Here is a 14,235-nt window from a genome sequence, read left to right on the forward strand (position 1 = left end):
CATGTGCAGAGTCAGAACCTGACTCCCCCTTCGAATAAAATGCAGCAGATTCAGGCCTTGAACTTGAGCCTGAGTTAACTTTAGCACCATACATACCAGGGTCTTGTATCTGGTCTGTGGGTGTCTCCTTTCGAACCATATTTAGCTCATACGTTCTGAGCTTGTTCACTGCAGTTTCTAAGTCACAGTTAGGAAAGTCTTTGTCTTCCCTCATTAACACGGTATACATTTCCCACTTCGGTGGGAGAGCATCTAGAAGCTTTTCAACGATCTCCTCCTCTCGATAGGCAATTGAATAGTTGCTAAGCTCTGTCATTAAGTGATAGTATCGGGTGATAATATCATCTAAGGATTCATTCTTCAAATATTTGAAGACGGAGAATTGGGTTTTTAAAAGTTTAATTTTTGAGGCACGTATACCCACGTTCCCCTCGAATCTGTTTTCCAGAGCATCCCAGAGCTCTCTTGCAGAAGTGTACTTTCGGAATGTATGAAGAACTTCTTGAGGTAGTGCCATAGTAATAGCAGCATGGGCCTTACTCTCAGCCTCATACATTTTCTTCTCCTCGTCATCCATCTTACTGTACTTCTTCACCACATCACGTCCTTCGTATTGCATGGTTGGAGGTACATATCCATCCTGCATGCACACCCACATCTTGGCGTCCTGATATTTGATATACTGGATGAACCTGTCCTTCCATGCCACGAAGTCCGTTCCCTTCATCAACCTCGGGGCCTTAGTGGCTGACCCCGCCTCTACCTCCATCTTGACTAAATCTGAGATGTTAATCGCGGACATCCTTGCGAAAACCTGAAAAACCTGAAAAACACACAAAAAAAATATTAAAACAGCTCAGATGGCGAAGTTAAGAATAACTTCGCTGGAAGTTAACTTCGCTGAACAAGAACTTCGCTGGATCTTAAATTCGCTTGACTTGGCGAAGTTAAGAATAACTTCGCTTAGAATGAGCGAACTTAGGATGTAAGCGAAGTTGGGTGGTAAGCGAAGTTACGGATAACTTCGCTTTGGCGAACTTATGAGGTAAGCGAAGTTGTGGTTAACTTCGCTAATCCTTATATCTTCGCCGAAACCCTAATCTCCAGTGACGGCAACTTCGCCTGAATTCAGCAACTTCGCCCGATGAACGCGAAGAACAGTTCAGATCTGAAACTCGGATTTTAACGAGAATTTTGAAGGTTTAAAGGCTTAAACACACTGGTAGGTAGCTAGAATGAATAAACACACCAAAAACTCGTCCCGGTAACACCCGAAATGAAACGAAATCTACACCCGCGTGAAATCCCGAACCTCACAATCGAGCCGATGGCTCTGATACCAATTGTAGGTTCCTGAACGCGGATCGTACACGGGAAATCTCTAACAACGCAGGTGCGGAATCCCTGCGTATATAGGTACGAGTGTAGATATTGTAGAGATTGAATACACGAACAATGAACACGAGCTATAAGGTAAACACGTTATATTGAATAACTAAACACGTGACAGTAGGTCACTGTTACAGAGAACAAAACGAAACAAAGCGTAACCAAAAACCCTAACTCACGTCCTCTTCTGTTTCGGCTGAAACAGTGTATTTAAACACGACAACTTCGCCACTGGCGAAGTTGTCAGTAACCTCGCTAAATCAGCAAGTTCGCCATAGCGAACTTGCTGATAACTTCGCTAGTTTACAAAACAAAACATAAACAAACCATTAACTATATTACAGACTCGATAACAAATACTAGACTATGAACTACTGACAAACATGTACCAACAATGTCTTTACGAAAAAAAATGTGTATTATAATTTATTTGAATGTCTATTTTTTTTTATAAATTTTTCGTATCTCATGTTACAAAAAAAGATTCTCTTTTTAAAAGTCCAGACTTAACATAGTAATTTGATTGAGCATAAATCAATCAAGTTAACAAATTGTATATATAAAATAAATTTAACGAACAACGAATGTATTCAAGTTGATGACAGAGTAATATAACTTGATCTAACTTAATTATATAAATAACTAACGAACACCGAAGATGACGCTTATTAATCAATTAATGCCTAAGTAGATAATGAAGTCGATTTAGTGTTTATATAAATAATTAACGAACACCAAATCAAATGAGAAAGCAACTATAACATACCGGCGGTCCGAACATGCTGCTGCAACACCGGAGAAGTGGAATCGATTAATGCCTAAATACATAATGAAATCAATTTAGTGTTTATATAAATAATTAACGAAGACCGAATCAAATGAGAAAGCAACAACTATAACATACCGGCGATCCGAACATGCTGCTGCAACACCGGAGAAGTGGAATCGATTAATGCCTAAATACATAATCAAATCGATTTAGGGTTTATATTAATAGTTAAAGAACAACGAATCAAATCAGAAAGCAAAAACTATAGCATACTGGCGGTGGCGGTGGCTGGTGCGGTGGCGGTGGCGGGTGCTGCAACAGAGTAATATATAAAATAACTTGATCTAACTTAATTATATAAATAACTAACGAACACCGAAGATGACGCTTATTAATCAATTAATGCCTAAGTACATAATGAAATCGATTTAGTGTTTGTATAAATAATTAACGAACACCAAATCAAATGAGAAAGCAACTATAACATACCGGCGGTCCGAACATGCTGCTGCAACACCTGAGAAGTGGAATCGATTAATGCCTAAATACATAATGAAATCAGTTTAGTGTTTATATAAAATAAATTTAACGAACAGCGAATGTAATCGAGTTGATGACAGGGTAATATAACTTGATCTAACTTAATTATATAAATAACTAACGAACACCGAAGATGACGCTTATTAATCAATTAATGCCTAAGTACATAATGAAGTCGATTTAGTGTTTATATAAATAATTAACGAACACCAAATCAAATGAGAAAGCAACTATAACATACCGGCGGTCCGAACATGCTGCTGCAACACCGGAGAAGTGGAATCGATTAATGCCTAAATACATAATCAAATCGATTTAGGGTTTATATTAATAGTTAAAGAACAACAAATCAAATCAGAAAGCAAAAACTATAGCATACCGGCGGTGGCGGTGGCTGGTGCAGTGGCGGTGGCGGGTGCTGCAACAGAGTAATATATAAAATAACTTGATCTAACTTAATTATATAAGTAACTAACGAACACCGAAAATGATGCTTATTAATCAATTAATGCCTAAGTACATAATGAAATCGATTTAGTGTTTGTATAAATAATTAACGAACACCAAATCAAATGAGAAAGCAACTATAATATACCGGCGGTCTGAACATGTTGCTGCAACACCGGAGAAGTGGAATCGATTAATGCCTAAATACATAATGAAATCAGTTTAGTGTTTATATAAAATAAATTTAACGAACAGCGAATGTAATCGAGTTGATGACAGAGTAATATAACTTGATCTAACTTAATTATATAAATAACTAACGAACACCGAAGATGACGCTTATTAATCAATTAATGCCTAAGTACATAATGAAGTCGATTTAGTGTTTCTATAAATAATTAACGTACACCAAATCAAATGAGAAAGCAACTATAACATACCGGCGCTCCGAACATGCTGCTGCAACACCGGAGAAGTGGAATTGATTAATGCCTAAATACATAATGAAATCAATTTAGTGTTTATATAAATAAATAACGAAGACCGAATCAAATGAGAAAGCAACAACTATAACATACCGGCGGTCTGAACATGCTGCTGCAACACCGGAGAAGTGGAATCGATTAATGCCTAAATACATAATCAAATCGATTTAGGGTTTATATTAATAGTTAAAGAACAACGAATCAAATCAGAAAGCAAAAACTATAGCATACTGGCGGTCCGAACATGCTGCTGCAACACCGGAGAAGTGGAATCGATTAATGCCTAAATACATAATCAAATCGATTTAAGGTTTATATTAATAGTTAAAGAACAACGAATCAAATCAGAAAGCAAAAACTATAGCATACCGGCGGGTGGCAGTGGCAGGTGCGGTGGCGGTGGCGGGTGCTGCAACACCGGAGAAGTGGAATCCGGTGAGAAAACGGGGTTGGCGATGGCGGTGGCGGGTGTGGGTGCGGCTGCAACACAGGAGAGGAGACGAACGGAGATGAAGGCATTCTACAGCCTGATTACACCGGTGAGGAGGACATGAAGGATGAATTAGGGTTTGTTTGAAAGATCTGGTGGTAACAATTAGAATCGGGCCGGGTTAATGGTTTCTAAATGGATTGTGGACATAGGCGGGAATGGATGAGTGAGGGTGGGCTAAATGAATGACACGTGGCTAGAGGAAAGCTTTATTTATTTAATTGTATAGATACATGTATAAAGTATATATAACACCTCATTACATACAATATACGTTTAATCATCATCTGTCTAAAAACATGTTTAATCCATTTAAAATTTGATATGTACATGTGTTTTTTTTCTGTCTTTTTTTTTAAATAATCCTAGAAACTAAATCATCTTAGAATTATTTACTAAACTAACTTTAGTTATCAATAATCTAAAAACAATAATTATCGTATTAATTGTTTATTGGATTACATCGAAACAGAAGGCAAGTGGGCAACAAGCTGCGCCGCTACCCCTTTTTGAATCGCAAAACCCAATCTTTTAAAAACTATATTTGCTGATCTTGGAGTCATAACATTACTATGCATGACCCGCTGAACACGGGTAAGTAGCTCCACAGCTTCAGGCGCGAGGAAACCAAAAGTGGCAAAAGCAAAAGGAATAAATACATATTGGTTGTCAAGACACACCTTTTCATGTTTTGCCACCTTACCTGAAGCAGCTTTTAATGCGGCTTGACCGATCGCGAAACCACTACTCCCTAAGCCCACCAAATGAGAAACTCCTGTTAAATCCACACACGTGTGTTTCCCTCCTGTCCATCCAAACACCAAAATGTCAGCCGATCGAAGAGATGATCTTCCCTCCGACGGGTCAGTCAGGAAATTCACAGGTGCTTCTTTCTTAACAGAAATTCCAGCTCGAAGAGATGTCTTTTTCACTATTTTTTTTGTATCTTATAACTATATATACTTATAAATTATCTTCATACTAAATCGATCATTTATAAATGCATCATGATACCGATACGGTAAAATCCAAGGCTAGGCTAGGTAATAAGTAAAAAGAAAAAAAAAGAAGCAGCAGCAAGTTTGGTTGAACTCAGGGATGTAAAATAGCCGACCCACTAGCTCAAGTTTCACAAATTAAAGTTTACTGTGTAAGAATAAATATATATTATATATTTATTAATATGGTTATCATTATCATTTGTATAATATTAGATCAAAATAATTGAATTATACTTTATTATATATTAGTTTGGTAATTGTTGATGGACTATATTACTTTTACTAGCTAATAAAGGAGAGAATAAATTCAGATCAGAGACGCATAACAAATTCGTGTGCCTTCTCTCTCCCAAACCGAGTTCCTTTCAAGAACCATAATTCCATCATTGATTGTACATCTTGAAGAGGAATTCGACCAATCTGACAATCATATCGTCTACATTATTCTCTGCTGCGGTTACTACTCACTTTGCTGCAACTGGTTCATAAATTTAATATTTATCATGTTTTCTATTATCTACGTGAAGAACTGATCTAACAGACTAGACTAGGATTAATGAGTCTAGTCAAACATAATATTTATATAACTATATTAATAATTATCAACTGTATTAATTTAAAGAAGTTTGAATAGTACTTTCATTTGGTTTGTCCATTTTTTGGGTCCTTTTAAAACATGCATATTTTAACTAACCAATTAACCAAAAATGTTATATTCTGGGGATTTTTTCTTTTGTTCGTGAATCAGCATGCATAATTGGTAACGCGGATTGCATGTTACATAATACAATATATAAACAACAAACCTGACATGTTTTGATACACGTTTGGTCATATTACGAGTAGTTTTTCTTTTTAGATTTTCTTTTCATTTGCTATATATAGTACGCTGACATTGAAAACGTTCTGGCCCGCCGTCACGAGCTGGTATGATCTCGCTAGTTAATATTATATACAAAATTATATATTTATATATGAGTTATGTGAACTAAATTGAGCATCTAATGCGCACGCCAAGATTAAGTGATACAAAGTTTAGTTGCACGTATTTCGGGTTTAAAAGCACTTACATAAATTTGCATACATTATAACACATATTAAAAAAACAGTTTTGAATTATTTGTCCACTTTGTTTCTTAAAATTTTTCAATAATATACTTAGGGGGTGTTTGGGATTGCTTATTTTCACCAACTTATAATTTATTAACTTTTTGAAAAATAGTTTGGGATTGCTTATATTGTGAGAGGAAAAACTCCATAAGTTACACTTTTGTAACTTATTAACTTAATGAAAAATTATAAGGAGGTAAAATAAGAAATTCCAAACACCCCTTAATGATATGAATATTGAACACTTAAAAGCTTTAAAAGTATTGGCGAGGTGGTTAAGACTCATGTCCACCAAAGTGCTTGCCTAGGTTGGAAACTTGTATATATTATGAAGATTTTTTTATTTTTTATTTCAAGCTAAGTTAGTAATTTAAGCCTCCTTAATTTAACAATTTGAATTATGCATGCATGTTAATGAAATGGGGCGTTACATGAATATTTTTATCCATTTTACGATACAAATTTTATGAAGTCTTTGTGGTTTCTTTACACACATTGATTACCATAGTGAGCGGTCCGAACTTGCTTAGTTATTTTATTATTTAACTAAATTATTTATAAAATGCAAAGTTTTACTTAAAATATTTAATTCTAAAGTAGACATGTTACACTCATCGTTTACTATAGAACATGACGATACTATAATTAACGAACCAAAGTGACATCGACCAAGTTACCGCTGCAACACGTGAGTTTAAAGCAACAGAGTTTACCTAAATTAAGGGGACATAATTTACTTAAGTACCCTTTTAACGATAAAAAATAAAATATATGTGTAAATTAAATTGTGTAATTTGTTGATTTTAGTTTTTTTTTCTCATAACTTTATGATTTTTCTCTCTATATACAGGGTAGGGTTCTATCCAAGATACCTTTTAAAGGATAAGAAGAAAAAAAATAAATTATTCATTTTTCAAATTTTGAAAATGAAAGAAAATAATCGAAATGCCATGTTATTCATGTTAATTTTCTAATATTTTGAACAAAATATATAAATAGAATTCGTTAGTGCATGCACATCTAAAAACCATGTGTAGATATATTTTCTACACATCACATGTGTATGTAAAAGTAAACAATTTAGGTTTAATGTTTTAGTTCCAATAATAATTTGTTCTTTTGTAATGAACATCTTCTCACACACATATGTATATACATTAGTACATAAAAAGTTTATTTTGAAATGGTTAAATGGGGTTACATAACGGTTTTAAAACCATTTTAAACGTCACGTTGTAAAATGTATTTAAGACGGTTTAAAAATTGGTGTAAAATGGTGTCTAAAAACAACGCTTCAAAAACCGGTGTAAAATGATACACAAAAACAACGCTTCAAAAACCATTGTAAAATGATATTAAAAAACAACGCTTCAAAACAGACAATTTTGATCACTAACATCTCCTTTACATGATGTAACGATATATAATCCTCATTTAAGCTATTTATCAAACATATGGTGTGCATTATGTTTGCATTTAATTTTATGCTTCTTTCATTATCAAATAACTCCAAAAACAATATATCACTCTCTTTTTTAAATACTAATTGTCCAAACAAATAAAACTTTAAAAAGTGAAAGAAGAGATACATACCCATAGTGAATTATTGCAGAAAAAGTTTTTTCCTTTAACAAGCAAATTTATGTTTAGCAAATGAAGAAAATCACGAAATGGATATGCAACTACGCAACTAAATTGGAGACATCAAACAATCAACAAGATCACCATAACGATGACACTAGATAGGTGCAATATTCCAATCTGTAAATATAAGCACAAAATAAACAAATCTTTACTAAAATTACATGAAGTAACCTGAGATCTAAAGCTTTAACATAACAAAATCAAGCCTCATAAACCCTAACTAAAATTATAAACACAATCAACGAAGTATACCTCATTTTAAACAAATTTTGAAATGCAATTTGAAGAGTGGATTGAGAGAGAGAGAGAGAGAGCTATATTTAGAGGTTAAAGAGAGAAAATAAAATTTATGAAAATTTTCAAATAAAGAAAATGAAAGCAATATACGTTAGTGGGTGGGAACCTCAAAATCTTAAACATCTGTAGTTTACAATAAACAGCGCTATTTACAATAAGATCAATAAACAACGCTAGTTTTCTCTTATTTAAAACGGTATACAATGGTGTGAGGGAACCTCAAATCTTTAAACAACGCTAGTTTTCACAAAACAATGCTAGTTTTAAATAAACAACGTTGGTTTTCTTCTTATTTACAACGGTATTCAATGGTGGGAGGAAACCTCAGAACTTTAAACAACGTTAGCTTTTAATAAACGACGCTAGTTTACAATAAGTTCAATAAACAATGCTAGTTTTCTTTTTATCTATAATGGTGGGAGGGAACCTTAAAACTTTAAATAACGCTATTTTTCAATAAACAACGCTACTTTTCAATAAGTTCAATAAATAACGCTAGTTTTCTTCTTATTTACAACGATATTCAGTTGTGGAGGAAACCTTAACATTTTAAACAACGCTAGTTATCAATAAACAACACTACTTTTAAATAAGTTCAATAAACAACACTGATCTCTTCTTATTTACAACGGGTTTAGAAAATTATACTTTCTTAAAACGGTGGATTACATCTTATTCAACGATTGACCTTCATACCGTTGTAAACATTTTTATGACTGGTGCTAATAGACGTTATCACAGTAGTAATATATATATATATATATAGGGGATGGATCTTGCGAGAAGTCAAGTTACAGCGAGAAGTGTGAGAAATCAATTTGGACCATTGATTATGTGTAATTAATGGATTAGAAAAGTTGTGGCAAACTTGTAATTATGAAGATATTAATCTACCAAAATTTTAATGAAGAAGGGTAATTTGGTATTTGTTTTTTAGACTCTCAAAGTGAAACTTAAGTCATTAATAGCATTTATTTATTATTATTACTAACTAATTGTTTAATTGTTATTTTTGAATTGATGTTATTAATCAAACTAATGTTAAACAAAATTTTAATAAAATATTGTAATATCTACAATCATATTTCTTCAAATAATATTATATATTGCCTATACAAATTTATGTATTATTTACACATGCATAGTCATGTATTGTGTAGGTGGAATCAAGAACGTGTATGTGAAAATATTACAATTGTACTCTATTAACATGATTTGTTATTTATTATATGTAATTTAATGTGAAAAATAAAAAAAATAATTTATTTTGTACTGTGTAGGGTTTATATATGTACTATTTAAGTGGTATCACGAATGTGTATATGAAAATTTTACAAGTATAGGTTATTATCATTATCCGTTATTATTATATATAGTTTAATGTAATAAAAAGTTTATTTTGTACTGTGTAGGTTAATTTATGTACTGTGTATATGGTATTTCGAATTGTGTATATGTAATTTTTATTGTGTGTTAGTTTATTCAGTACTGTGTAGGTTCGTATATGCACTATGTAGGTGGTATTTCGAACTGTGTATTTGTAATTTTATTCATGTGTATGCTCATTTATGTATTGTGTAAGCTTATCGATGCCATTGAATTTAAGAACTATTATCTGAATAAATGTGTGAAATTCAATTTACGAGAATAAAAAAATAATATTGATAAATCAACAAAATTGAATTTGATAAATATAAAAAAAAGAATTCAATATAGGTTGATTTGACTAAATTTTTAAAAATATTAAAACAAATTAATTGTAACTTCTCTATACATTATGACCTACTAAATATGAAAAAATGCACATTTTACTATAACACCCTTACATTAAACTAATGATAAAATAAAAGAAAATATATGATTGGTTGGATTAATTTCTCGCACTTCTCGTAATAAAAAATATTTCTGAAATAAACCAAATCCTATATATATATAATACAAATTAATGTATTAAAGGTCTATTCTATTGACTTTGTGACACTGAAAATGTTGTAGATGTATAAAGAAAAACATAACATGAGGGTTGGTTTCTTGTCTCCCTTAAAATGTGGAAAAAAAAAAGCTTTGAACAAGGATGTTTTCTTTAAATTGTTTTCTCCTATTTGGGTCCCATGTATATATTTTTCATACAGCTTAAAAATTATATATATTATCACCATGACATCATTTGTGATAATATGAATCATCTTAACTTAATATTACACGTTAAAATGTTAATCAAAAGAGACCAAACCTAACTGAAAAACAGTTATATCGAGGTTTAATTTCAGTTCACAGAAATTGTCGATCAACATAATGTTTATAAATCAAACATTAGTTTTGGCATTATTACTTAATTGGCTTATATAAAACATAATCCTATCAATCAGAATTGCATTCAAGCAATCCAATTCACTCGTGTAACATACTTTGTCTTTGGTTGTTCGATGGTTTGGAATTTCAAAACTTATTAAATCCATCTAAATAATTAGTCGAAAATATCAATAAATACTCCTCTGATTGAATAATCATTTTAACTTCACGTCTTCCTTTAAGTGTATCAAGGCAACAAATATATTATATTAAGAATATATTAAAAGAATGGCCATGAATGTTAATATATTAAGGCATCAATCGTTTTGAGTGATATATATTTATGTCCCTATATTTATTATTTGGACTTTCGGACAAAAAGGACGAAAAAGGTGTGTTTATGAATCACTCATAAAAAGGATGGTTATGACTTATGACTCATATATAAATTAATAAATATAATGTGAAATTACGAACATGACCTTTACGTACGTATGTTGTTTAAAACCTTGTAAAGTATAATTAAACCATACGTGGAATTACGGAGGTGGGGAGGTCCCATGCTACATCCATGATGGGAGACAAATATGCAAGTCATACATAGATATTAAAATAATTATTAAAAGAAATTAAAATAAATTGTATTGCCACTATTCTGATCTCCTTTTGTTTGTTCCATAATCAAAGGCTAAAACTGATTATTCACTAAGTTTGTTAATATTTTGTAGGCAGGGTCAAGGGCCGTTATAAGCTAAGGCTTTAGGTGTGACATTCGTCAAATTTGAGTTTCGATTTATATTTCGTTTGTAAACTTTCATATTGTAAAAACCGACACAACACCCTTTGTTCTTTATTTATTTATTATATAATATTATAATATACCTCGACCGTAAATAAACCAATGTTTGTCGTAATGTAGTGTCGTTAAGAAAAACTTATGATGGTCCAAACTTATTTTCGTAAAGTGTTATAAGCATTAGAAGCCTTCAAACTATTTTCAAACAACCATTAGAACTTGAGGGGCTTGTTGTGTAAATACGTATTATATAAACCTAACTAAAAACAAACCCTAACATTAACTTAAACATTCCTAGCCATCTTCTTCTTCTAGCCGCTTTCCGGCCGCCGCCTTCCGGCGAGCCCAACTCCGGCCACCACCATCTTGCACCACCATCACCACTAAACCACCACCATCGCAGCCCACACCACCACTTCCATCACCTCCACCTCCTTCTCTATAAAACGCAGCCGCCGCCGCCACAGCCGACGCCACCCCTGCCGGCCAACACCACCAACGAACACCTTCACCCAGCCGCCACCCAGCCGCCTGCCGTTTTCCGGCGAACCTCCATTTCCGGCGAGTCCCGTAACTCCGACGCACGCCCAGCCACCACTTTCCACCTCCCTTTGGTCCATAACTCCGCCAACACCCTCTCCTTCCCTCCCTCACGTTTCCGGCAGCCCTTTACCCCTTTCTCCTCGGTTTTCATTTTTCTAGCGACCGGAATTCCGGCCGCCGTGGCTGCTGTCACTCCCTCTCTATCTCTCACTCAGTCTCTCTCTAGCTCTCTTCTCTCCCTCTGTTTGGTTTCCATCTTCGGCAGTTTTTCGACTCGGGAATATGTGATAGGTAAATAAATTTCGGTTTTGGTATTATTAGTTTCATATATTGATTTCCGGGTTTAAGTAGTTAATAATTGGTTTTTGTATCGGTTATAGTTTTGAAGCGAGATTGATGGGTATGGAGTTGGTTTGTTTTGGGTAAAAGATAAACGAGCGGGAAATGAATACATTATGTTCTTATGGGTTTAATTATTTTGGTTCGGTTGGTTTGTACATAAGTTGTTGAACGAGAGGTCTCGGGTTCGTGTCTCAACCTAGACCGGTTTCGATATAATATTTTTAGACTTAACAAATTGTTACCATTAGTATTAATATCAATATATAAAATTTATTATTAGTATTATTACGTATAACTTACTAAAATATTTATTTATCATTATTATTATCATTATTATTATCAAATAGATAATTATTAGTATTATCATTATTATTATTAACAAGATTATTAATATTTTTTTTATTACTATTATCTTTTAACAAAATGATTATTATTATCACTATTATTATAAATATTAAAGTTGTTATTAATATTATTAAAGGTCATATTATTATCTATTGAAATCATATTTTTATCATTTATTTATTAACAATAATATTATTATATTTATTTTGTGAACTCGTTTAGAAATCGAACCGACATCGAGTATAGTATCATTATTTACTATCAATATCATTACTTATTATTATTACTATGTTTATCAACAACACCTTAAAATTAATACCAAGATTTTATTCTTTAACTATCATTGTTGGTATTATTATAAACTTTATTATCAATTCCTTCTTTTTATAAAAAGCGAACCCTTGATTTAAAACCCGTCTTGTTTATATTTAATATTGGTTTGGTTGTTTAAAAGCCCAAATAAAATAATATCATTTTCATATTAATTATCATTTAAGTATGAGTCCCTAATTATTAACAAATTAACCGACAATCCGATTTACTATCGAACCGTCCTATTTATATATTTTACTTTACGGTGTCAAGTTCATTAATATATATTACATTATTTATTCTAGCTAAGGTGTTTATCATTCAAGTTGGATCTTTCGTTTACGTTCAGCTTCATTTACTTGTCTATTTAATTCTCGGTTCATCAGTCAAGGTGAGTACTTTCATACCCCTTTTTCCATCTTTCGTTTTAGGGTGACATTTCATACTTATCAAACTAAATGCTTTAATTACTTGCATCTTAAACCCACAAACGTGATTGCATACCTTATTTGAATAATTGCTCGATTTGGTGTTCTATGCTTATTTGACTATGTGTTTACAGCTTTTGGATAGTGAAACTATAAATCCTATACCATTTGGCAATGGCAAGGTGTCGTTAACGTATGCTATTAACGATAACTATAAATCCTAGACTACTGGGCATCCCCTTGTAGTTAGGTGGTGCTAATGTAAGCTTATTAGCAACTGTCATAAAATCCTAGACTAATTGCCAATAGCTAGGTGTCGCTAACTTGTTAGCGATAACTATTTATTCCAGTTTATAGCTCTTATTTATTGTTTTGTATACAAGTTTTGTGGATTTTCATACTATACACTTATATGTTCAAACTTATGAATTGCTCACCAACCTTTGTGTTGACAAACTTTATTTTATGAAATGTTACAGGTTTGACTTTTGTTGACTCGAGTGCTTGACGGAAAACGTTACCAAGACCTTTAGGATATTAGCAAAACGAACAATGTAATTATTACTTGTATTCAGTTTGTTTGTGTAGACGAGAAGTGTTGTTTATCGATTTGTTGAACTAAAATGAGTTAAATGAATATTGTCACTTCAAATAGTGTCTTGTGTATTTGTCCAATCACGTTGCACCCCGGCATGTTCCGCCTTTGGTCGGGGTGTGACATTAGGACTTTACTAGAATAAGCTCTTATTTTTAAAAATATATAGATACGTCTTTCACATATATATTAGATTTATTTTGAGAGTTACAAACACACAAAACCACAAAGTATAGGGGTAAGACTTGATCTACTTTTCCTTTTGGGAGGCACAAGTTTGAATCTCATAGTTATCAATTTTATTTTTCCATGTGTTTTACGTATCATGAAATGGATTTTGAAAATACAAGCCATTTTTAGGCCTTGAAATTACTTTTCACTTAATCAAGACCCCTAAAATGATTAAGTCG

This window comes from Bidens hawaiensis, unplaced genomic scaffold (assembly GCF_021521415.1).
Source record: "Bidens hawaiensis isolate Kalapana, Puna unplaced genomic scaffold, B.hawaiensis_p1.1 tig00020534_1, whole genome shotgun sequence".
Classification (NCBI taxonomy): Eukaryota; Viridiplantae; Streptophyta; class Magnoliopsida; order Asterales; family Asteraceae; genus Bidens; species Bidens hawaiensis.